This window comes from Cervus canadensis, chromosome 9 (assembly GCF_019320065.1).
Source record: "Cervus canadensis isolate Bull #8, Minnesota chromosome 9, ASM1932006v1, whole genome shotgun sequence".
NCBI lineage: Eukaryota > Metazoa > Chordata > Mammalia > Artiodactyla > Cervidae > Cervus > Cervus canadensis.
Window position 1 is genome coordinate 59,136,866 of NC_057394.1, and position 5,472 is coordinate 59,142,337.

Sequence of the window (5,472 nt, forward strand, 5' to 3'; positions counted from 1 at the left end):
CCAGTTCAGAATCCTGGCCTGGAGAATTCCAAGGACTGTATGGGGTCACAAAGAGTTGGACATGACTGAGCCACTTTCACTTTCACTGGTTGTCATGCCTCCAGCCTTTCCAGGGATTTTGTAAAGTAACTAAATCCTTTTCTCCTTGCAATGCCATTTTCTTTTCTCCTGTGTACCCATCTGCATGCTATGTTTCCCAGCTTCCTTTGCAGCTGGGTGTGGCCTCTCCGCTGGGTGTGGCTCGGCGGGTGGTGAGCCATCGTGGACATCAGACCTGAGCCAAACAGCCGCCACCCAAGGCCCTCCATGCTGCTCTGCCTTTGTTTCTCTGCCTCAGACAAGCGCCATGACCGTGGAAGCCATGGGTGGGGATGCTGGAGCCCCAGGTGGGGGTGGGGGAGTCTGCATCCCTGAGTCATGGTTTGGAAGAGAGGCATCTTGGAAGAGAAGCTCTACCCCATCAGGGTGGCACCGGCCACAACCACCACTGCACGCTGGGGGTGGAGAAAGTGATGTTGCAGATGAGGAAGATGTTAGAGATGGAATAGCCAAGAATAAAATGGCAAAAGCAGTGTCCCCAAAGTGAGGGAGGGGCACCCTACTCTTGTGCTGCATTCCTGGAGCTGTGAGGTTTATCTAATATGGCATGAGCATCAGCCCAGTTAGAAGAGGTGGTTATGTTTCTGCACTAAATTCTGACTGATAACAGCCACCGGGGTGAAAGCCAGAGTAAGTCACTGGTAATACTGACATGGAAACAATATATGCCACAACCAAAAACAAACGAAGCAAAAAGTGTAAGCAAATAAACCAAAAGCAACACATAAACTGGCAGAATTCAACCAAAAAAAGAGAGAGAGTTGGAGATCAGCGTAAATTTCTCAGGTGGAAGGCTCGGGAATGAAATTCCCTTGATGTCATATAAACCCCACCCCTGCTCATCGCTCCATCCTCATCCTCTGTCACCCACCATATACACTGAACTGCAGAAAAAGTCCATAAAAGCCTCCACATAAACTTAGGTTTCTTAGCCCTTTAGTATTCCTGCAGGGATGAGGTCTAGAGAACCATCTCACAGGGGAACACCTGGTTCCAAGGTGTCCAGGGAGGGCACCCAAGCAGAAGCCCCCTCTCTGGATGGGGTGGAGTCCATCTTTCTCCACAGTGGACCTCAACAACAGGGGCTGTTCCCTCTGAAAGTGATCCAGGAGCAGATGCCAATCTCAGAGACGAGTGGGCGCATCGCAAGCTACAGATGTGAGACCTGGCAGCCCAAGTGACAGCTCAAACAGCATCGCCGCGGATGAGCCAGGCCAGCTGGTCTGTTCCCCTGGCTGGGAGCAGGCCTCAGAAATGCGCCTGCCTCTCATTTTCTGATGCGTCACAATTTACCCTTTTGTTGTTCTGGAACATTCTGGAGCACAGGGGGCTCATCATCCATCATGGTGAGACATCTGCTTGTGATGACCGAGGGCTCAAGCCCAGAACATCCCAGCATCATCCTGGAGGCGGCCACATGGTCACCCTCCGCCTGTTCATGATCGTTGCCCTTTCACTGGTTCACAAATCAAGAAGAGAGGAAAACGCACTCTTAAGTCTGGCAGTGACAACAAATCCCAAAAGATAAATTCATTTTATTAAGAGTGAAGCACAAAATAAATACTCACCCATGTTCTGAGAAGACAAATGTGCTTATTATAAGACTCCAGCAAAAACTGGGTTTCCATTCCCTTCTCCAGGGGATCTTCCTGACCCAGGGATCAAAACCGCGTCTCCTATATTGCAGGCAGATTCTTTACCATCTGCACCACCAGGGAAGCCCCAAGCAGGAGAGCACGTCCATCTATGTTGGCCCCATCCATGGGGCTTGACGACAACCAGCTTTCACTTAGGTTTTCGGTGGCTCAGAAGCAAAGGGAGGCAGTCTCAATTTCTGCTGCTCCTGTCAGTGTGGCTCGTGGAGTCCAAGGATAGAAAACATCAGCTCTGAGGACTGATCTTGAACATGAGGAGAAACAGAGTCCCAACAGATGGAGGTCCTCTAAGCCAAAAGGGCACCTGCTCAAAGAGTTACTTTGCCACAAGTTTGTAGGGGAGAGGATGTAAACTCTAATCCCAGTAAGCTTTGTATCTTGTCAACCAATGACCACTTTGAATCTAAAATCCAAGAGGATAAACAGGGATAATAACTTTTAGTTGAAGGAAGTGTGTTAAGTCGCTCAGTCATATCCAACTCCTTGCAAACCCACCAGGCTTCTTGTCCAAGGAAATCTCCAGGCGAGAATACTGGAGTGGGTTGCCATTCCCTTCTCCAGGAGGTCTCCCCAACCCAGGGATCTGGGTCTCCTGCATTGCAGGCAAGCAGATCCTTTTCTGTCTGAGCCACCAAGCAAGGCTGCATGTGCCCAAAACGGAACTGAACGTTTTATATACTTCGTATCTTTTAATTCACCCAACAGGACTCTGAGGTAGGTGGTTTTATCCCATTATACAGAAAATGACATTGAGTGTCAGAAAAATTAAGGAACTTACCCAAAACCATACCACCTATGAGCAGCAGAACAGAGTCAAATCCAGTTTGGCTTGACTACAAATCTTGTCCTGTTAAACACAATGCTCCCACTATCCATCATTCTCAGGGCTCATCTGGATCCACATGCTGGTGACACAGGGGTAGACATTAGAGAACAAATACCAAAAAGGGCTGGTGGAAAGCCAACTTCCAAGCTTGGGGGGTGAGGCCAGGTGGGCTTGATTGCCGCTCTGAGCTAGATCGCTCTGCATGCCAATTTCAAGCCATCCACCAGGGAACAGTTATAAAGGCAGGAGCTCACCATAGCTCTTCACAATCCCCTGTGCAACCTCCTCCCAAATAAGAAAACACAGGGAACCCCGAGAACCACTGATAATGTCCAGCTATCCCCTGGATATCAAACTAATTTGACCCCATTAGTTTTCTTTTTTAAGAGGAAACCGAAGAAACAGAAGACTCAAAATGCTTCTATGGTGCAGCTCCACAGAGACAGAAAGCAGCTCAGTAGTTGCCAGGGGCTAGGAGCTGAGGGGAAGAGCTGGCTAGAAAGGGTGCTAGAGAACCTTCGAGAGATGACGGAAATGTTTTCTGTGGTAATTATCATAGCCTTCGCACAACTGTATACATTTGTCAAAACTCAATTAATCACACACTTACCGATGGCAGATTTTACTGCATGTAAATTGCTTCTCAATAAAGTGCATTTAAATATACAATACACTACCCCCCACCCCCGCCAAGGATGCTGGCTGGTGAGCTTCAGCTAAAATTTCCATTACGTAGCTGCATTGCAGTAAACCCTTGATCCAGAATCCCTAGGTTGTTCAACCTACCCAGCAGGGAGATTTCCTGCAGGCTGATCACACTAGGTCCAGTGGCAAGAAGGGTTAGAGCATTATTTTCATGCAAACGCTTCTGTTGCCTTTTAAATAAGGAGCTGTTTGCTATCGTTACCTTGGCTTCCTGCCTCCTTTCCTGAATCTTCAGAGGTCATCCTGTGTACTCGGTAAAAACATTCATCTGGAAAATTGCCTAGAGCCAGATTAAATATAACATCACTGTTTTTAACTTCTATCTCACATGACATACCTGTCTTTATCTTCATATCTTGTTGCATTTTGAAGGCCATACCTGTCTCTATGCTCAGCCCTGAAAGATACAAAAAAAATCTTGCTAAAAATACTCACAACGCTTGGCGTGGATTAAAAATAAGCCTTTCAGTTACACTCACTCATCTCTCTCAGCCTATGTGTCCTTTCAGCTCTAGGTCACTCATGCCCCAACACATTCTTTTTAGTAAAAATATTTCTTTCCCCAGTGTGGCCAGTTAGGCTCTCTGCTCTCTATCCAAGACCTCCTATTTGGGGGACAATCTGGCAGTTTCTGACCCAGGTTAATAGCTCAATCGGAAAAGGAGCATAAGCCACACAAACACAGTCTAACATTGGAAATAATCAGATCAGTCATGCAAATTAATAAGTACATAAGGTTATATCCCAGAGGAAAAGAGTGCAGGCTCATACAACAAAAGCTGCCAGAGAGAATGGATTTTAAAGGGAAATGAAAACTAAAGAGCCGGCCCGGACTTTGGAGTCTTAAAAGCTATTGATGTTCTCTGCTCTTAGGTGTCCTGGCTTTTGGGAGGAAACCATTCTCTGAACCTCACAGCAAAGTGTGGACTGGTCAGAGGTTTCTTGGTAATAAAATAAAAGAGTGAAAAAACACAAAAGACAACACTTTTTCCAATCACATTTAATCATTTATTAAAAGGGGCAGAGTCCAGCATTTAAGGAGCCAGTCCTATCAACGAGAACTTCTGAACATCAAATGAAAGGAGTCCAAGACCAGATGATAAAGGCATTCAAAAGCACAGAAGCACACATACCTGCAAGGTTTTCAGATTGCACTGATGTACTACAAACTTTCAATGGTTTTTATTTTCACATTTCTTTCTCAAAAAAAAAAAAATGTCATTTTCTTACAAGTTTCAGGCTTCAAGACAAAAATTGCATTAAGTCATTGATATGACTTAATACAAGTCTAACATACGCTCTAAGGGCTTTATAATAGGCTATCATTTTATCACTGCCATTTGCTTTTCTTGTGGTCTTAGAGTCGTGAAAGTAAAAGTTTATGATGAGACAAAAGAAAATTAGTTTTGCTTATCTTATATTCATTCCATAAAAAAATAGTTAATTTTTTTAAGTAGGGTTTGGGAGAGAGTGAGAGGAAATGATTGTTAAGTCCAGTTCTAATCTTCTGAGCTGCCTTTGGAATGAAGTTATGAGGTAGGAGTCTTCTACTGACCCTTATGAAGGTGTCCAACAGGAGAAAAAAAGCACAAGCGCCTCCTCTGTAAATTCATCTGGGACTGATTAGACAATTTAATGCCAAAAAAGAATTTTCTCCAGAAAACTCAGCATTTCATAGATATAACACAAGCACGCTAAATTTATTTATCTGCTACATACCAAACATCATGCCAGGGACTACTAAAAAAAATAAAGTTGAAGGTTTGGACCCTCAAGGAGTTTCAGAAACTAATCTGCCTGTTAAGCCCCAGATTTCTTGCAAGTGTGGAAGAATCACCCAGGTTATGAGAACTGGCCTTTGAACCCTCTTTTGTACAAAGAATCGCCAAAAGCCATACAAAGTTCTCTTTATGTCCCTTAATTTTCAGATGTTACCTCACAAAGCTTTCCTTAGAACCATAATGCCCAAGACCTCAGACAATTCCAGATTAATTCAGTCTAAGAGATGCATCCCAGGAAGCAGATGGCTTCCAAGAGAGCTCATCCAATAAGGCAATGCACTGAGTCTCTAGCCTGGAAGAACCCAACTCCCAAATATTACAACTAAGCACATATCCTTTTGGGTCTTGAGCCCTGCCCCGTCTCCCCATCCCACTCCCAGCCCCTAAATCAGTGGAGAAGACCACA